This window comes from Brassica oleracea, chromosome C4, assembly GCF_000695525.1.
Source record: "Brassica oleracea var. oleracea cultivar TO1000 chromosome C4, BOL, whole genome shotgun sequence".
NCBI classification, from domain to species: domain Eukaryota; kingdom Viridiplantae; phylum Streptophyta; class Magnoliopsida; order Brassicales; family Brassicaceae; genus Brassica; species Brassica oleracea.
The window spans coordinates 28,374,017-28,397,080 of NC_027751.1; the positions used below are offsets into that span (position 1 = coordinate 28,374,017).

At 32.7% G+C, this 23,064-nt stretch overlaps 1 pseudogene; it reads left to right on the plus strand.

The window, feature by feature from the left end:
* Window positions 1-3,354: 3,354 nt before the first annotated feature.
* LOC106338571 lies at window positions 3,355-4,093 on the plus strand (annotated as a pseudogene).
* The last annotated feature ends 18,971 nt before the right edge of the window (window positions 4,094-23,064 follow it).

The window sequence follows — 23,064 nt, forward strand, 5'->3', positions numbered from 1 at the left end:
CCTACCTCGGTCTCTGTTACTTCTGTGTCCAATCTGGAGGGTGATCCAAGATCTCTTGCTAGATCGGTGATTTCCACAGAAGAATCGTTATTTTTTTATATATATCCACCTCCACGTTATTGTTGCATCTTACCACACCCCGATTTTGCAGCCCCTGTGCCACCAATACCGCCAGGACGCCGAATACCCTTCCCACCAGACTGTCCACCACTTCTTCCTTTGCATGGACCTTCTACAAAATCGTCGTCGTCGTCCATCACGCAATCGTTTCTACAATAATCATGCCAGCCATTGTAGTCGTAATCGCTATCATCGCCTTCATCTTCTGCAGCAACATCTTCGTGAGCTCCTCCATTATTTCCAATCTCCACTGAGACCTGTTCAACACTTAGCGTTCTCGTATCTTGTATGAGACCGATTTGTTGAGGCAGATTATCTGACGCCGTTTTTACTGCGCCTCCTTCTTCGACTTTGCCTTCCTTTTTCTCTCTATTATCCACTGCCAAGTCATCTCCACAAACATTCCCTTTTTCTTGCTCGCAATTCTCTGAATTAGCCCCACTCCTGTCGTCAAGAGTTTCTCCGCTTTTGTCTTGGTCCTTTGACGTCGCAACCATGCCGCCAGACTGAGAGTTGCGTTTGTAGCGTTCTTCGATTTGCTGAACTTCCATCAAAAAAGCAACATCTTCATCAGGAGGTCGAACGGGTGCATTCATTTGGACCCGTATTACTCGTTCCGACCTTAGAAATATCATTTCTCCTCCAACACTTTCTCTTAATGTTACGAAGAGATTGACGGATTTGTCTGCCCGGTGAAGCGCCTTGAAAATCCTGAAATCTTTGTATGTTGCTATCTCGACGGGAGAAGCCACTAGGCCCACCATTTCACTCTCTCCATCATTCAGCCAATACGACATCTCAGCTAACACTTCCCTTCCCAAAAGCCCATACGCAGCTAGAATACACGTTTTTAACTTCTCAACACCTCTAATTTTGGACGAATCGACGGCTCTACCCATTCTATCATTATCTATCTTGAAATCCCAAGCTCCATTGTCAAGCATTATCCACCTCCCAGCCATAACCACAATGCAAGAATTACACAGACCTACGGTCCAAGCATGAGCACCCGTTAGTGTCATTTGCCAAATAGAGGAAGCACACAATTGTAAAAACAAATACAGAAACTTAGAGCTCAAACTCTGTACCTTCGCCGGTGTTGGTCCTGATTTCCTTACTGCCTGTGCCACCACTACTTGACCCGACGTTCCGACCACCGCTAATTGTTTCCATCCTTTTCAGTTACGGTGGATAAGCATCGACGGCCTCAGAGGATGGGAATATCTTCTTATCGTAGGGTTGCTTCTTTTAGTTGTACACCAGTTCTTAGCTGCTTCTCACCATTACCCAGTTAGCGTTTTATAACATATTAGTATAATTAATATTACCACAAATATCAGAAAACAGTGAACGGCGGGAAAATGAATGGTTAATATTACCTTTAACCTTTGCTACCGGTCACCAAAAAAAAAAAAAACTAAATCTCGAACTCACTCGTGCGAAAACCTTCTGGGCCGCTTGGGTCGCTAAGTCTCAGGGTCGTTTGGTCTGGGTCACTTTCAAGAGTTTCATGGGTCACGGCCCAGAACATTACGGGTCATAAGGTCAAATTCGTCACCGATTTATTTCTCTCCCCCCTAGCGGCCCGTTTCGACAATAAAAACTTCCAGCGACCCACTTGACCAATTAAAAACTTGAAGTGACCCTATGTCACAAGCCACTCGCATATACTGTTCTAGGTAAGACATGTCACATGTTGTCCCTTCATGGTTGCAATCTTTAGTACCAAACTCAATCTTAACTTGTGGTCTGAGTTTTAAACTGTACTTTGTTTTTCATCATCTTTTGTACTGCTTTTCTAGATTGCTATGAGGTAGCTAGGAGCCTCCGACTTGATATTGAGAACATAATGTATATTTCACACATGTATAAGAATATTCAATAATATTTTCATAACAAAAAGGAATATTCATTAATACGATGAAGTTATTAATTATATATGTATAGGAGTATTCCCTTAGATGCTTAGTTATCCGGTATCCACTACATTTTTATTTGCCAGTTCATTATATTCCTTACAATATTGTACTTTTTGAGTATCAAATGCCAAATTCAACCATTACAGAAACACACATAATTGATGATCACTATAATGTTTCCTCTATAGAAAACTTCAGTACTTTTGGAAATTATCGTCTAACTAAGGAGAAATAACTAGAGTGCCATTGATGATTTCAAGAACTATTAGTAACGAAAGCCATCTTACCATAATTGATGCTGGCTAGTTTGTCTAACGACGTTAGGATACAATTCAATGGTCCGCAATAGACGTGTGATTACCGGATTTTACCATGATTCAAAATGCAAGTCATCATCGCATTTAATCTTACGTTTTATGCAGTGGGGTATGTAGGGAAAAGATCCATTATCCGGAGAAAGTTAGATATTCTGTCTTTATTTTTTTTATGTTCACAATTCAATTCTGATTAGCTATTTTGATCCGCCTCTATTTTTTTTACTTATAGTATTTGAGATTGAGTATTTGACTTAGAGGAGGTGGACGATCCGTTCCATTTAACAGTAAGATTTTAGTGTCAAGTTGGTTAGGCCCTATTGAAAGTCCAGGACCGCTTCTTAGGGAGACATGTAGTGGGACGGTCCAGCTCAATCCTGTATGTCAATGATAAAAAACAAAACTGAAAATTTTCCATACAAAAATGTATATATGTATATATTATTTTGGTTCCATAATCCCAAAATCTTATCTTCTAAAAGAAAAAATATACTAAAATTTTCTAAAGTTTTATTTATCAAAACGCAAAAAATATACTAAAAAATCGAACTTAAAAGACCCAAAAAAAACTTTGTGCTAGGGTCCAAAATAATTTTGGCCAGTCATGGCTACAAGTAAAGACAATTCACACTTTCGACTTTTTAAAGCATAGATTTAGTGAGACATTCATGAACCGTGATTTAATGGATAATATTCCAAAAACTAGTGCATGATATGACTCGATGACTTTGTTTTATTTCATTGACTTACAAGTCACCCATTAACTCTAATTTTTTGGAGTAAAACAAATCGGTGTATTTTTTAACATTATCTCTTCATCGTTATTTCTTGAAGATGTCTCATCATCGATCGAGTCGGTTAGCCTCCATACCACTGTTACTGCTTATTCTCAGCTTCCCGCTGGCTTCCTTCATCGACACGGCAGGTTCAGTTATCTTTCTTAACCTATTGATGGTATCAGAATTTGACTAAATATTATTTTCATAACGGATGATATTTAATTTGGAAATGAGGTGCAACCCTCGGATCTTGCCGCGATGTTTCTCCTCCCCGCAATGCAAAACATTGAGAGAGCTGTTTCAGACCTCGGGGTCAAGGTCTCCACAGCTACAGACACCAACGGTTTTAGTCGGTTTTAGTCGGTTTCCGCCCTCAAGCGGATCATTCACACCGGATTTTCGGATCTTTTTTATTGACCTGGTGCTATCTTTCTTGGTAAGCAAGAAGTCTCCCCCTGCTCGTGAATATCTGACTTACTTCACCTACGTTAACAACATGAGAGACCTGAGTTTGGAGTACGCTCTGTTAATTTCAAATAAGACTGTAGTCAATGACGGGTCAAACTCATACCGGAACCTCTTCCTCGCATTCCTAGACACTATCTACGCGGCACTGGAGAAATCAATAGCTGGATCAGTGAAGATCGTGGTGTCGGAGAGCAGTTGGCCAACATCGGGAGGAACAGCTGCGAGTGTTGATAATGCAAGAACTTATGTGAACAATTTTATACAAATTGTGAAGACTGGATCTCCAAGGAGGCCAGAAAGAGCTATCGAGACTTATATTGTTCGGTTTTGATATCAAATTAGTGAATAATTGTTTAAAGCTTATTGCTGTTAGTGTCACACAAATGGCCCTTTTTGGCTTCGTTATATATGTGTAGGAGTATTCGCTTAAACATTTGGGCATCCAGTATCCACTACCTTTTTTATTTGCCAATCCAGTATATATTTTCTACAATATTGTAACTTTTTGTAAGTATCAAATGTTAAATTCACCCATTACAGAAACACACATCATCGATGAAAGCTAGAATGTCTCGTATAAAAAAAAACTTTAGATTTTTCGGAATTTATCGGCTAATTAACTAACGAGCAATATGGTGACACTGATGATGTCAAAAACGATTAGTAGCGCAAGGATACAACTCAATGGTCCACAAATTACCGGCTTGTGCCATGATTCTCATCATCGCATTTAATCATAGACCGTGTATTGGGTGTGTGTAGGGAAGGATACATTGTTCGGAGAATTTTAGATATTAGATGTCTAAAGTACTTTATGTTTTGACATAATTTCTTAACATAATCTATTACAACATGCAAGTACCTAGATCGATAACGATGACAACAAGATAAATACTATATACATTATCAAACTAGCATATTAGTAGTGACTACACGTACATACTGTATATAAGTTTATGGAATGATAAATATTCCAAGACAGATGGTTTTGATTCACTCATTGGCTGCAAAAATATGCTACAAAAAGTTTGATTATATTGATATTTTTGAGATTCACTCGCCTTGGTCTCGTTTAAGGATTGAAACTATCTCTGTAAATGAACTAAAACGATGATGCTATTAGATATCAAAACAAATTTTCTGTCATTTGTGAAGACAGAGAGATAAAACAGAGGAACCGTGTAAAGATTCTTCATGTTGCAAATAATTTATTTGTACCAACCAGCAAGAAAATGCCAAAGCAAGAAACAAATATGAGTTGTCCAGCCCGCTACCAAAACGAAAGAAAATAAATGCTAAGTTAAATCATTAATTTGGTGTGATAAAACTGGAAATAAGTAATTTTTAAAAATGTTAAACTTGATATTACATTTATTGTGGTGGTTTTTTTTTTTTGTAGAACCAGGAAGTTCGGGCATTCAGCTTTAATCTTTCTAGGTCCGGAGCTAGCCTTTGTCTGTACCTTTTACGGTATTGGACACTCTTCCATGTCCAAGACTCGAACCGATGACCTTTCAGACAAATGCATGGGGTACTGCCAGTTGAGCTAGCTCGTCCGGGTAAGTTCTTTTTACTCTTACTGTGGTGGTTTCATGTGTACGACAATTATGGATGAATACTTATTCTTCTCAATTTCTCATTAATTACCTCATAGTCGCCGATGATTTTCTAATTTCTCATTCTGATATTAAAGACGTAAGCTCTGATTTGTGTTTTCTTCCATCTGAAATATTCAAAACAAATATATCTTATTAAAAAAAAATTACAAGTAAGAAATAACCCTAAACTTACAACTTATTTATATGTCAATGTCACTGAATTAATTAATAAACCTAATTTTAATCATTATTCGTCTTTTTCTAATTTAATAAATAATTTTGTAAATAGATTCTAAACTAAAAAACTACTTAATTACATTTTAATACCACTTAAAAAGTACATAATCCTAACTTTTAGAATTTATTATCTTTTAATCAAATTAAACAACCATAAAACATACCTAAATTTATTTTCAAAATAATTAATGTTAAAACATAAACTTAAAATAACTAACTAATAAACATGAAAATAATTAATGCTATATTGATAGGTAAACAACCATAAAACCATGATAAAAATCGATTTAAATATATTGATGTTAATTATTAATAACTAATTAATACACATGACAAAAAATCATCAATCCCCTCAATTTACGTATTCCTTTCCTAAATTTAGAGCACAATAGTTTTTGAAGCTATAAAGTTATATTTTTATTATTTATTAGTAACAACTAAGAAAAAAACTCACATTAAAGAGTCATTTATATAATATAAAAAAAATTAATATATAAATATATTATTCTACATATATTTTCATATAAATAATATCCCAATGTAAATTCAATACGATAAATGTTGAAAAGTTTAAAAATATAGCACCATATTTTAAATAATATATAAAATTTTTTATTATATATTATCATAAAAATTTGATCCATAAAAAATATATTTGTCTGACTGCATGTATCATATTTTAAAAATAGGGGTGATACAATTGATGGTTTACAAGAAAAAATAAAACTACTCAAAATAAACTATAGAATTATTGTGTTTAGAAACTTTATATTTAAAAATTATTTAATATGTGAAAAAGTTATAATATAATATATATTATCAATTATAAAAATAAATATTTATTTATAAAAAAGTAAAAAACAAATATCCATGCGGGTGCGCTGGCTAAGCTCTTGTACTAGTTAATATACCAACACCTTTTATAATCAAAATCATCCCCACATGCGATTATTTAAAAACAATATATTGATTTACAAAAGAATTGTCTAGATCGTTACAAAAATGAAAGAACATAAATATTTCTGGTCATAAATCAAGTTAAATCATTAATTTGGTGTCATAAAACTGGAAAATATGTAAAATTTTAAAATGTCAAACTTGAAATTACATTCTTATTGTGGTAGTTTTCTTTCTTCTTATTGTGGTGGTTTCTTCTATATCGCAAGTATGGATAAATATTTCTTTTTCTCAATTTCTTACGGGCTTAATTAATTAGAGTATAAGTTTTGTCAAATATCTTGTTCATCTAATAGAAGACCAAGTATGTTTTCTTGAAATACTAGAATTGTTGCAAAAGTCATGCAAGTAATTCTATAAGATAAGCCAATATATATATATATATATATGTAATTATATTGCTGAAGAAATAATTGTTTATACTTTAAATTGCATGTCTCATATCTAAATTGATTTTCAAACTAGTTAACGTTAAAATATTAACTTCAAAAAACTTACTAATAAATATGAAAATAATTAATGCTATATTGATTAGGTAAACAACCATAAACCCATGAAAAAAATTGATTTAGATATATTAATAGTATATTATTAATAACTAATTAATAAACACGTCAGAACAATCATAAACCACCTAAATTGATTTAGTTATTCATTTACTAAATTTAGAACACAATTAAGAGAGAAAGAGATAAACTTTTTTTAATAGTTTCAAGCTGAAGGCCGGAGGCTTCTATAGCTCCGACATTGGCTTGTTTGATTCGTTTTGCTTCTTTTTCTTTAATTTTCTTTATTTCAAATTTATTTTAAATCTGACAAAAAAATTTATTGTTCATTTGCATGCATGTTTCTTCTAATGGATTTGGTAAGACAAAAAAATTTGGTTCAATTGAACCGTTTAGAAAAGGTAACTGGCATATCTACCACGAATGGTGGGGACGTGTCTTACCTATTTCAATCGTTGATGGTTCTTTGTTTGAGGGTGATGGAGTTCTTACTGCAAACTATGGTTACTTCGAAAGTCAGCATGGAATTCCATGGAACTGTAATCTCTTTGACTCTGTTATTATTAATAGAGCAATATACAAAGTTGTCTTGTCTCGGTGATTCCTACTGAAGTATTAAATTGAAAGCGGCAATCATTCTCAATTCAGTCTGAAATATGGTGTTTTGGATTAATATAAAAATTATTTCCTATGAGATTCAACTATTGCAAAAGCAAATATGGAGTTTTTATATGAAAATGTTTAGTCATCCATACACAAATTAAATGTGTGTTAATTTATTTTAGATCCTTACTTGTGTATCCATTTTCTACATTTGTTTTGATAGTTTATTTAGAACTTTCTACCTATAAGGCTTAATAATACAATTCAATGTCAAAAAAAAAATTTAGAGCACAATATTGTTTTAAAGCTATATAGTTATATTTTTAATTATTTATTTGTAATAACTAAGAAATAAAATTCACATAAAAGTTTCATTTATATAATATATATAAAAAATAAATTAATAAATAAATATATTATTTTACATATATTTTTAAATAAATAATAGTCCACTGTAAATTCAATATGTTAAATGTTGAAGAGTATAAAATATATAGCATCATATTTTAAATAGTATATAAAACAAATTTACTATACATTATCATAAAAATTTGATCCACAAAAAATAAAGGTATATTTGTGTGGATGCGTATGTCATATTCTGAAAACAAGGGTGATACAATTGACGGTTTATAAGACAATAAAATTACCAATATAATTTATACAATTATTGTGTTTAGAAATGTTATATTAAATAATTTATTAATACTGATAAGTTTTAAAAATATATATTATCACTTATATAAATAAATATGTGCTGGTCAAGCTCTAGTATTAGTTAATATACCAACACGTTTCCCGTAATTGCTTATTCGGATGTATCCGTACTGCTCATTTGGGTATAGGTACATGAATCTACCCTATATTTTGCAATATACATACTATTAAAGCAGAATTCCTACTAGGATTTTGCCATATTTTTAACTTATTTACAATGGTATGTCATTGCATTTAATTCTAATATAAATATTATTTATTTAAAATAGACAAAAGAGTATTTCCTATATTTATGGTAACTAATTTTTCCATATTTTTGTAAATGATAATAATTCTAATTTTTATGAAATCTATGCTTTTTATTTCATTTAAACATTTAATACTCTAACCATCTATACTATTAAAGCATAATCTCTACTAAGATCCTGCCATTGATTTTTAACTTATTTACAATGGTATGCCATTGCATTAATTCTAACTAGATCTCGATCCGCGCAACCGCGCGGATTTTTATTTTCATTTCTATTAATATAAACACTTTCTTTTCAATTCTAAATTGGTATATATTATAATATATATGTGTCTATCAATTTTTAAAACATAATAAGTTTACGGTATATTTTTTTATTGAATAGATTGTTTCAAACTTTCACATGTATTTGTATCTTCTTCTATATATATATTTCAGATTATTATTTCATTATTAAAATTGTAACTATATATATAAATATTAGTATAATATTGTTTTATTGTCATATTCAAAGATAATGTATTTCACAAATTTAGAAAGTTTTTAAAAAATTAAACTTTTCGCTTCATAGATTTATATTATCGAGTAAATTATTAAATATTTAGTTTTTGTTTAGTTTTTAAAATAAACTATATAGTCTTAAATTTGTTTTTTTTGTAACATTAGTCTTAAATTTGTTTTCATTGGTTTAAGGTAGGAAATATTAATCACTGTTAGATAATATGATTTTTGTTATTTAAAAAATCTTTATAATTTTAAAAGTTATAATCAACAAATATTTAAATAAGTAACATACGGAGGTATAGTATTACAAAACTAAATTATTCTATTTAGTTTATACTATCTATAAATTCAATAGATCATCTATTATTTTATTGATAGCCCAATAAAAATTTATGTTCGGTCCAAAATTTAAATGATAAAACTAGAGATTAAATGTAACATGATTTTCTAGGAATATGTCTATTAGGTCTATTTTTTAAAAAAAATCACACATGAATCAAGGTTATGACTTATGTTTTAATATATAAGATATAAATATTATTTATTTAAAATAGACAACTGAATATTTCTGATATTTATGGTAACTAATATTTCTATATTTTTGTAAATGATAATAATTTCTATGCAATCTATATTTTTAATGAATTTAAACACTTAATACTCTAACTGTTGGTGGTTATACTAGAATAAATTTTATCTAATATATTTTTAAATTAAATTTAATTCTTTTCTAAATTGATGTTACATAAATTTCCTAAATATATGAGCTTACAAAACTAACTTTTCACCTGAATCCTAATTAACAATTTCTAATTATCTTTAAATCAATATTTAAAAACTTAAAATAAAGTTTATTTTTCTAAACAAACATATGATTAATAATTAGACATTTTTACAATTCTGTTTTTTGGTTTATTTTATCGAATATACAAAATATTTATCAAATAGAAACGGGTTGATCAAATAAATTTTTTATTTCTATTATAAACTAACAAACATGTTAATAATTTTACTGCGAAAAATAATCATGCGCTTTGAAAACGCGGAAAATCTAGTCAATACTATTAATACAAGATCATTCATATTAGTTGCTCTCAACTTTTTCTGGAATATTACATCTATTGCCGCTGGACTTACTTACCATAATTAAACTTTCATACATTTGTTCATACTGGACCTATACCAATTTTTTCCTATATAATTCTCACGACAAATTAACTCTATTATAGAGTTATTCTATTTTTGTGAGAATTATAAAAGAAAAAATAAGTTTGGGTTGGAAATGGTATTTTATTTTTGTGAAAATTATAAAAGAAAAAATAAGTTTGGGTTGGAGACGGAATGATACACTAGACCTTAGTTCCACAATAAGTGGAACCATTGCTCTTAACATTCATTATATGGCAACAGAAATAATTATTCTTTTGAAGGTTAATATAAATAGACGATCTATCAAACTCAAATTGTTGAACAAAAAAAAAGAAAAAGTCAAACGAAAATTAGATTGACTCGCCATATCATTTACATTATTTGATTTTACAATATAAATTGGCCATTTTTCAAACATATACCGTATTACTCTATCATACTCAGATCATTACTACAAAAATCTGTAACTGGGAGCATCTCTCTTCACATAACTTCAGTTCTATTCCTAACATCTAAACATTTTTTAAGTAGTACCAATAAATTCACATGTTTCGTATAAAGTCGGTTATGAATGAATTTTCCGTTTCTTTATGCATGTTACCACAATATCTTTATAATAACGTATGGTTAAACTTTGTAATATAAAAATCACCTGCACAACAATACAAGTTCATCCTTCACCAAAAAAAACAATACAAGTTCATTTTATTTATCTGACATATTAGTCATGTTTGATTCAAACAGATGGCATGTGAAAGATTAAATGATATTACGATTACATTATTGTTGTACCCAAAATCGGTCCATCCAAACATGGTAATAGGCCTAGAAAGGCCGAGCAAAGGAAAGGCTAAGGAGCGAAGCGATGGAAGCCGAATCGAGCCAGAAATAGAAGTTATCGCGAGGCCCGTCAATAAGGAAATGCTCAAATCAGATAGAGCTCCCCTAACAAGACCGGTATCGAAGTCCGGAGATCGCGGGATTGAAGATCGATCCGCAATAAGAAAAGATGGATGCAAACGAAGATGAGGGACAGAGAAAACCCTGGAGAGAACTACACATATACATCGACCCCATTTCACTCCGCTTTAAGTTTTTTCTCTTATCGACTTCATTTGTAATGTTGGATATCGTTTCTCTCATTGTATTCGATCTTATCAATCAAAAAAATCCATCTTTGCCTACTATAATCTGATTACATCGTTGTGTTCTAAAGATATCGTTGCACACATCATCTTTTCTTCACTAGATTAAACTTTGAATCACTACAAAACACTTAGTGTAGATTTTAGGATCTACAATTATGATTGTAAGGTTCATTTTATTCTACCCAATACATATATACAATATCATATACTAAAATATATATATATATATCATCTATTCTATTAAAAGAGAATCACTAAACAATCTACTTATTAAAAAAATCATAATTTGACCATTACATTTAATTGCATTCCTATTATTTTGACCACATTTAACTTATATGAAAAAGCAAATAGTTTACTCAATTTTATGTAATCAATTTAAAAATATATATATTATCAGATTTTCCTTGATTTTTACCGGACCAACCGGTATCGGTTCACGGATTAACAACAGATTTTTGGGTTCTATTAACTTTTAATTAATGAGTTTTTGTTAAATCCAAATTCTTTAGAAACATATCAATTGGTATAACCTCTAATAGAATGCTACATGAAGAAAATAAGCGAGACTGGATTATATACGGTCACATAGTTTACTGGTTTGACTGCATGGCCGGATAGAGTATGAAAATACTATTTATATCTTAATTCGTCTAAAATCACATCTGTACCCACTAAAAAGAGTTAAATCTCCTATATATTAATCTTGGAGCATTACAATATGTTTTATAGCCACGTGTCATCACAAAGATGATTCTTAGAAAAATAAGTTGGTTCATATAAACATATAGTATGTTTTTTATTAAACTAACTATCAAATTAATTATTAGTGTACAAAAAATATTTTTCTTTCCTTAAATAAAGCTGTGGAATTACCTAATATGATTAACATATATATAACAATTAATGGTTATGAATAATACATATTTGATAACAAATTTTGTGTCCTCTCTCTTTTTATTTAATTTTATATTATTAAAATAAATTAAACAATTACAATAAAAATATAATAAAAAGTTTGATTTTTTATTATATGTTATATTTTGAATTTTTAAAAACGACTATATATTACTAAAAATGGTAAAAATCCCACATTGAAAATTTTGTGATCAATGGTTTAATTTTTTTTGTTCAAACAAGAAACAAATGATGTTCAAACAAGATACAAATGATGTTCAAACAAGATACAAATGATCATATATCGTAGGGGTGAGCGTTCGGGTATCCGTTCAGATTCTAATTAGGTATTTAAGATTTTCGGGTATTTCAGTATAAATGTATAGAAACTGTTCGAGTATTTCTATACTTCGGGTCGGGTTCGGGTATTTAAATTTTGAAGAAAAATAAATAAATTATTCATTGTTTAAGTTATTTGTATTTAAAATATACATTTAATTTAAATGGTTTTCTAATTTTTAAAAGATTAAACTATTAATAGGTTTGGAGATAAAACTTTAAAAAATAGAAAGACACTAATTTAGTTGTTGTTTTGAAATTTTAGATGCAACTTTTGTTAATGCAAGAAACAAGAGCTTAATATGTATTTTAAGTGAGTAGCAAATGATTTTGCCCATTGTTATATGTATATTATCTAATTTTGAACAATGAGCATTATTAATATAAATATTTTGAATAAAATGAGAGAAGTAAACTAGATATATAATATTAAGTATAATTATGTTGGGTTCGAATATTACCCGTTCGGGTTCAAATATCTAATTTCTCCGAATTCAATAACCCTTCGGGTATTTTGCTACTTCGGTTTAGATTTTCGGATCGAATTCAGATACGGGTTTGAGTATCAGATAAAATGTCCACCCCTAATAAATCGTATGAATACGAAGTCTCATTAATAGATATTCATATTATATATATATATATATATATATATATCATTTGAAATAAACTATATACTATGTAAAAATATAAAAATATGTTAATTCAAAATTTGCAGTGAAAATTATTGAGATCTTAATATTTTAATTTTGATATTTGTATTGAAAAATTTCACATTAAAGTTTTTGTGATTAACAGTTTAAATTTTTGTTATAACAAATATACAAATGTTAAAAAATCATATGAGTAGGAAGTGTCTTTTTTTTTTTTTTTTTGAAACACGAGTAGGAAGTGTCAATAATAAATATTTGTATTAGATTTGAACATCAACCTGTTAATAGAGTTTGCCGGTGATTTTTTTCAAAATTTTGATTCTTAGATATGTATTTGGAGTGGAACTAATGTTTACAGATGTCTATCATTTTTAATTGACACTTATGTAATTCTCAGAATTCACAGAAGAAGAAGTTAAAAAAGAAACTAAATTCATATCAATGAAACAAAGACGAGAACGAAAGCAAAATTTTATAGAGGTAGAAAATTAAATCAATTATGGGCCTATAAAATAGCCGACCTTTCTCCCTTTCAGATTCCTAAACCATCACTAAAAGGGCTGGAGGACAAATGTTGGACCCAAAATCGGTCCATCCTAACTTGGTAATGGGCCTAGAAAGGCCGAGCAAAGGAAAGGCTAAGGAGCGAAGCGATGGAAGTTGAATCGAGACATAAATAGAATTTATAGCGAGGCCCGTTAAGCAGGCAAGGCCCAAATCAGATAGAGCTCCCCTAACAAGACCGGTATCGAAGTCCGGAGATCACAGGATTGAAGATCGATCCGCTATAAGAAGAGAGGGATGCAAACGAAGATGAGGGACAGAGAAACCCTAGAGAGAACTACACATATACATCGACCCCATTTCACTCCGCTAAGTTTTTTCTCTTATCGACTTCGTTTGTAACGTTGGATAATGTTTCTCTTGTTGTATTCGATCTAATCAATCAATAAAATCCATCTTTGCCTACTAGAATCTGATTACATCGTTGTATTCTAAAGATATCGTTGTTTACATCATCTTTTCTTTCCTAGATTAAACTTTCAATCACTATAAAATACTTAGTGTAGGTTTTAGGATCTACAATTATGATTGTAAGGTTCATTTTATTCTAGCCAATACATATATACAATATCATATATTCAAAATAAAATAAAATATCATATATTCTATTAAAAGAGAATCACTAAACAATCTACTTATTAAAAAAACATAATTTGATCATTACATTTAATTGCAATTCTATTATTCTGACTACATTTAACTTATATGAAAAAGCAAATAGTTTACTCAATTTTATGTAATCAATTTAAAAACATATATATTATCAGATTTTTCTGGATTTTTACCGGGCCAACCGGTATCGGTTCACGGGTTAACAACAGATTTTTGGGTTCTATTAACTTTTTAATTAATGAGTTTTTGTTAAATCCAAATTCTTTAGAAACATATCAATCGGTAGAACCTCTAATAGAATGCTACATGAAGAAAATAAGCGAGACTAGATTATATACGGTCACGGAGTTTACTGGTTTGACTGCAAGACTGGATAGAGTATGAAAATACTGTTTATATCTTAATTCGTCTAAAATCACATACGTACCCCACTAAAAAAAGTTAAATAAGTTAGTAAAGAAAGATAGTTTTCGCACTATTTAAATGTAGATGATTATTAATTGGGTGAGTTACTTTCTAAAACACTTTTGTCTTTACTTTTACTTTTAAAGACACATTTTGCTAGGGCAACACATTTCCTGTTTTTGATGCTGAAAAATGGCTAATTTGCCCTTGTACAAACATTTTTTGTAATGAGATAGATGGTGACTACAAAAATAACTAATAACTAGATTTCGATCCGCGCAACCGCATGAGTTTTTTTTTTCATTTATTTTTATATAAATATTTTTGTTTTCAGTTTTAAATTGGCATATATTATAATATCTGTGTCTATCAATTTTTTAAACATAATAAGTTTACGGTATATTTTTTTCATTGAATAGATTGTTTTAAATTTTCACATGTATTTGTATCTTCTTCTATATATATATTTTCGGATTATTATTTCATTATTAAAATTATAACTATATATATATATATATAAAGATTAGTAAAATATAATTTTATTGTCATATTCAAAGATATTGTAACATTTCACAAACTTAGAATTTTTTTTTAAATTAAACTTTTCGCTTCATTGCTTTATATTATCGAGTAAATAATTAAATATTTAGTTTTTATTTAATTTTTAAAATAAAAGATATAGTTTAAAATTTTTTTTCATTGGTTTAAGGTAGTAAAGATTAATCATTGTTAGATAATCTAATTTTTGTTATTTAAAAAAAATGTTATAATTTTAAAAGTTAACATCGAAAAATATTTAAATATTTAACATATAAATGTATAGTATTACAACGTTAAATTGTATATATTTAATTTATATTATCTATAAATCCAATGGATCATCTATTTCTTTAAATCCAATTATTGATAGTCCAATAAAAAATTCTGGTAGGTCCAAAATTTAAATGATAAGATTAGAGATTAAATGTAACATGACTTTTTAGGAATATCTCCATTAGGTCCATTTTTTAAAAAAATAACACATAGATCAAAGTTGTAACTTCTGTTTTAATATATAAGACGAACTATTGTTAACGGATAGTTACTTTTAGAATACTTGCATTTAGGCAGTTTTTAATTTTATATTATTTATTCATTACATCCATTTATTTTATTTGTTTTTTTTCAATTTTTCAGATATATAAAAAAAAATACGACTGTCACAATAAATTATATATATTTTTCTCTACATTTTAAGATTCATGTTCATATATATATTTTGTATATTTTAACAATTCCATAAAATTCGTGGATATAAAAAATATGGACGGAAAAATGTGTCCATGTATAAAATAAAAAAATGTAGACATAGATGGCTGAAAACATGAAAACTTTATACAAATTATAATGGATAGTACAACATCAATATATAAGTTAGACTACTCATTTGAACATTTTTAGAAAATGAAAAATGTGGATTGGAGGAAGGTGGACGCATACACGTGTTCATGTGGGACAATATTTCATAATTTACACGTGTTCATGTGGGACAATATGTCATAATTTATATATTTCTTGTTTGTTTCTAATTTGAACAAAAAATGTTTTATAGACGATTTTCTCAATCATACAAAATGCAAGTGAATAGAGTTAGACTATTCATGTAAGTAATCTTTAAAAATGAGAAATGTGGATTGAATATCTTAATGTGTTTTTAATATCTTAATGTGTTTATATATTAGAGATGTGACATCTCATGATTATTGTGTGTTTTAACATCTTAATGTGTTTTTAGTATCTTAATGAACATATTTTAGTGTTTTTAGTAATTAGTATCTTAATTTTGGTCATTTACGCATTTAGGTATGCATTTAAATGTTTAATTTGTATTTGCATACATATTTGCATATTCAAGGGCTGGAGGGCATATTAAAAATTTTGGGGTTAATCCAAGAAGACTCATATGTAAATTTAGAAGTTTTGAGCGAACATACAAACTATTACAATTACAAGGACCAAAGGTGCAAATTCACGAAACTTGAACTCAAGCTTAGAGCTCTAACAATGGCGGCTTCGATTAACGATTCGCTGGAGATCGTAGAGGTGGTCTGCGATCACGGCGACAATGGTGAGATTTGCAAGAAACGACGATGGATTTGAGCTACGGCCGTGAGGAAATGAGTCGCGGCGGTTGAGTAGGTTGAAAACGACGACGGAGAGATTGCAGAACAGGCCACAACGTGATGGTGAACGGAGGTTGTTGACTGAAACGGAAAGGAGGCCGTGACGGAAGAGCTTCGTCGTGGCTGAGGATTGGCGGTGGAAAGCTGTCAATGGCTTGACGGAGACGACGACTTGAGGTCGTGATGGATTAGATCGAAGAGATGACGGGTCCGAAGCTTCTCAACAGTTGCTCCGCCGGAGTTCGTGCTGCAGAGGAGTACATCAGCCGTGGAAAAAGCTTAATAGAATTGATTTGGCTAGCTATATCATTAAAGTTAACTTACTTTTTCCGGAGCACATCCCGAAAAAACTACAGACTTAAGTGTGCTTGAGCTGGAGTAGTAGAAGGATGAGTGACCTATCGGAAAGTGATTTGCGATAGTGTACGAGTGAGGTCAAAGCACAGGGAAAGGTCGGGTGGTGATTGCAGAGTCAGTAAACAATAATTTCGAACCTTTGGAAAAATTAACGGACCGACGGATGGGATGAGGTCCACGGGCCAAGAGAGCGGACGTGGATGGTCCATTAGCCGTGGGCAGTCGGAGCGTTACAAGTGGTATCCAAACTGGTTAGCCATCTCAGTTCTGACCTGAGAGGCGTCTTGAGACCTGTCGTGGGGCGACGAAGACGTTGCGTTCTTTGAAAATGAGTGGATTGTAACATCCCGAGTTGTGATATGTGGAAAAGATGCCACATGGATAGTCATGGATAGACTTACCAAGTCAGCCCATTTCCTAAGTAATTAAAAAGACATTCAGAGCTAATCAGTTGGAGCAAACCTACATTATTGAGTTTGAGAGGTTTCATGGATGTCAACATTGTATCGGAATGGGATTTGAAGTTCACGTCTACATTTTTGGAGTCATTCAAAAGGAACTTGGGAAAAAAATCCACAAGAATACAACTTATTGTCAGCATACAGGTGGTTAGTCAAAAAGGACTATTCAAACTTAGAGGACATGCGCAGGAATTGTGTCTTACAGTGGGATGGAAGATCGGAAAGCATTACATCTAGCAGAGTTTGCCTACATCGACAACTATCGTTCGAGCATTGAGATGACACCGTATGAGGCTATTTATGGTAGGTCTTGTCGTATACCACTTTGTTGGACCAAAGTGAGGGAGTGAAATGAGTTAGAACTATTATTGGTTCAAGAGATGGTATAGCAAATGGACATGCTCAAGGATTTATGCAGCTAAGCGTCGTAAGAATTTGGAGTTACATATGGGCAATCTAGTGTACCTGAAAATAATGACATTTCAGAGAGGACTTAAGACTCATAAGCCGAAACAACTAAAATTGAGGTACATTGGACTGTAGCCTCCGGTGGAGCGAATTGAAGCAGTTGATTGCAGTTATTTTATCAGTAGTGTATTAGACTTCCATGACGTGATCCAAGTGAGATCCAATTCAGATGAGGATTGACTATCCGAAGATTTTTTTTTTAAGGACGGTATTGGACAACCGACTCAGGATTTGAATTCGAAGACAAGTTCCTCGTGAGTGGGGAAGAATTTTAACGACCCAAATCTCGGCCTGGAAAAATCTAGTCAAGTAAGACCCAATTACATTGTAGAAAACTCTAAAGTTTTCTTATTTAAGATGAGATTTCGAGGTCGCCTCTGACAGAAAATTTTGGGGATGACAAAGCCCTGCCGGAACGTTACTGGAACAGCCACAAATAGCCATAATGAAAGAGAAGCCATCCCACCATCCGAAAAGAGAGAGTAGAGCTCTGCAGACACGTTTTGGGGGAACAGAAAAACGATCATTCAAATATGAGTATTTCGAAGCTAAATTTTTAGGTTATGTTCTACACTCATAGATCTATGCGTATCAGAAAGCAGATCGTCATTTGAATTTTTTATCTAAGAGATATGGTTGTTTCTTTGGGACTGATATCTACAGATCGGATCCGCGAACAGTCAACTTCATCAGCGTTTTACCGTTGATTCAGAAGGAACCAGAGAACGGGCGAGATATCATTGGAAAGATCTCATTGCCATCTTTTCAGATCATCTATCCGATCGTTAAATCGACGTACGGTAGAAAATTATTGACGTTTATTCTTGGCGAAGAATAAAGCTGTTGAGTTGCAGAGACAGTTCCGACCAGTCTCGGTGTAAGTGAGAAACGGTCAACAGAAACAAAATCTTTCAGTCTAGAAATTTATCAGTAAGTAGGTAATTCTCTTATCTATCATCTTCTGCAAGAGGATCGTTATTCCGAACTATTTTCTGAGAGTTATGCTTCTTTTCGTGAGAGGTGTTGGTGCAGTTTGCGTTTACGACCAGCCTGGAGATGAAGCTACTTTGGTTAAGGAAATGGTATCCGATCGGAGTAAAATTGGTTTCTATGGATAGAGGACATATAGTACTACATTATGACTGGAGGGATCTAAAGGTTAACGGTCCCTTATTGAGTTATTCATCTTTTTGATCTATGGTTCAGTTCTGCCAGAATATCATATTGATCTAATTTTAGAGAGCTCCGGAGTTGCTCTGTTATAGCTGTCAAGGTCCATTCGGTGTTTCCTCAGGTTTCTTCAGAACCCGTGGCAAAGGGTCTATTCCGTAAATCCTGTACCAGTGTAGAATTATCGTAGTTTAGATTTCGAATCATGATCCGTCTGTTTGAATTGAGTATGTTCGAGTCTTGATTGTTAGTTAGTTCATTCATTGTAAACTGGAACTAGGGGTCTAGAGGATTCAACCTTTGATTGGATTGTGTGATGTTAAAAAATGCGATATATATATGTATTTACACATAGTTATAAGTAGGGACTATGTGCGCGGGCGGGGGCTCAGAGATGTTTGGGCTAGCGACGCTACTTTGATTGTGCGGGCATGGGTTCAGAGACGTCTGGGCGTGTGGTGCAGAGACGTTTGTATCATGGACGCTACTTGAGAGGGCGGGGGTACAGAGACAGATTGTACTAGCGACGCTACATATTATATATACATATGAGGAGATGCGGGGTGTATGGACTAGCTATATGTTATCATCGCATTGTTTGTGTTTTGTGTGATGCGCTAGGTGTCGTGTGTGTTCATGTTAGAGCTAAACTTCCATAGTGGAAGTTCTATTTACTCAAGTCAGTGGTTTGCATGTTTACCATCCCATACCTCACGGAGTAACTCCCCTGTTACTCACCCCTCCTATTCCTTCTCCTTTCAGATGAGACTGACGAGCATGAGTGATTGCTATCGGGCTGGTGCTTTGGGAGTTTTATTTTCTTTTTTTTTTCAGACTTGCGGTTTTTATGCTTTTACCGATATTTTCGAGATTTATTATGTTATTTGGATTTATGGCTATTATTGGATTTACGACTTTGAAGTTGACTTTTGAGAAGTAATAAATGGAGATTTCAGACTTTTATTTATTAAGTTATTTTGGAAAATACGGGTGTTACAATTTCCAAAACTCATAATATCCATAACATATACAGAAACCCACATTCCGTACATACTCCTCAACTATAGAAATCTGATGATGTCCTGATGCCAAGACAACCTTCGAGAACCATGAACCTCCATGCAGCTAATTCAACAACTCATCGATATGATGGTTACCATGTTCAAGTCTATGTAGTCGATACAAAGCCTGAAAACCCCATCAATTTTTTTTCTTTACAAACAACACTGGTGCTCCCCACGGCGAATTACTCAGCCTGATAAATCTCTTGTCTGATGAATCTTCCATATGTTCTTTCAGCTCACCCATCTCTCCTGGCGCTAATCGGTATAGAACTCGTGAAACCGGTGCTGTCTCTGTCTCCAACTCGATCGTAAGAACATCTCCTCTGGCTGGTGACAGCCCTTCCAAAGGCCTCACATACATATCCATACTCTGAGATAACTAGAAGATCCTGCAACTCATGTTGACCATCGAAATGATCACAAAAATCCATTTACTTCCCATAGCCAATAACTCCTCTGCATGTAGCATGTATGCAATTAAAATCTGCTCTGCTCCAGAAATATGAACTCTTGCCCTCAGGCAATCCAACAGGAGTCGATGTCGTGATAACCAGTCCATCCCAAGAGTTGATATCGCAAAACATAACTCCATCTCTGACGAGTCTCTGAACCAATCGGCCCTCCAAGCATAACCGGTACACCGCAATCATTATAAATAGCTCCCAACATTTCTATGTCAGCTGTCCGAACCGACACATTTCTGAAATGATCAACACTACCAAAAACTGGAAAACATACCAAGCGTACTCCAATATAACACAACGCAAGCTGTCGCACCCCAATCCAAAAGCGATCCCCACGAGTTTACGAAATTACCATGCCTCCATGGCAGTAACTCTATTCATACACACGAATAACACATGCCAACTCATGGCTCACATCTCATACCACATAATCTCCAATAACGAAAACTCGTGGAGAGATGGCTTAAAGTTTGGGTGGTGGGAACAACATCACATATCCACATGCGGACAATCTCCGAATACGACAGACAAGCTGATACACACCTGAGCAATCTATCAAACTGCGACATCATCCATCTCTCGAACATCTGGCTGAAACCTTGTTAGCTAGAGAGCAGATGACGATGATAAACTCATCGTCAATAAAAAGACACTTGGGTTAGAAGTTAATGAACGGAAATGTGCTATATTTTTCTTTCTTTAAAACTCACAAATTCCCAGATTCAAAAATCTTTTAAAATCGAGTAAACCGAATTAAAACCGAGTCGAAACCGAGTCGAAACCACGTCCCAAAAAAATCGTCATCCCGAGTCAGAGCCGGGACGGAACCCCGCTCTGATACCAAATTGTAACACCCGTATTTTTCAAAATAACTTAAATAAATAAAAGTCTGAAATCTCCATTTATTACTTCTCAAAAGTCAACTTCAAAGTCGTAAATCCAATAAAAAGCCATCAATCCAAATAGCATAATAAATCTCGAAAATATCGGTAAAAGCATAAAAACCAAAAGTCTGAAAAAGAAAGGAAACAAAACTCCCAAAGCACCAGTCCGATAGCAATCACTCATGCTCGTCAGTCTCATCTGAAAGGAGAAGGAATAGGAGGGGTGAGTAACAGGAGAGTTACTCCGTGAGGTATGGGATGCTAAACACGCAAACCACTGACTTTAGTAAATAGAACTCACACTATGAAAGTTTAGCTCTAACATGAACACACCCGACGCCTAGCGCATCACACAAAACACAAACAATGCGATGATAGCATATAGCTAGTCCATACACCACGCATCTCCTCATATGGATATATAATACGTAACGTCGCTAGTACAATCTGTCTTTGTACCTCCGCCCTCTCAAGTAGCATCCATGATACAAACGTCTCTGCACCACAAGCCCGCACCAGTAGCATCGCAAGTCCAGACGTCTCTGAACCCCTGCCCGCACAATCAAAGTAGCGTCGCTAGCCCAAACATCTCTGAGCCCCCACCCGCGCACATAGTCCTTACTCATAACTATGTGTAAATACATATATATATCGTATTTCTTAACATCACACAATCCAATCAAAGGTTGAATCTTCTAGACCCCTAGTTCCAGTTTACAATGAATGAACTAACTAACAATCAAGACTCGAACATACTCAAGTCAAACAGACGGATCATGATTCGAAATCTAAACTACGATAGAGAGAATTCTACACTGGTACGGGATTTACGGAATAGACCCTCACCTTTGCCACGGGTTCTCAAGAAACCTGAGGAAACACCGAATGGACCTTGACGGCTATAACAGAGCTACTTCGGAGCTCTCTGAAATTAGATCAATATGATATTCTGGCAGAGCTGAACCATAGATCAAACAGATGAATAACTCAAGAACTGACCGTTAACTTTTCGATCCCTCCGGTCATAATGTAGTACTATATGTCCTCTATCCATAAACACAAATTTTACTCCGATCGGATACCATTTTATTAACCAAAGTAGCTTCATCTCCAGGCTGGTCGTAAACGCAAATTGCACCAACACCTCTCACGAAAACAAGCATAACTCTCAGAAAATAATTAGGAATAACGATCCGCTTGCAGGAGATGATAGATGAGAGAATTAAATACTTACTGACAAATTTCCAGACTGAAAGATTTTGTTTCTGTTGACCGTTTCTCACTTACACCGAGAC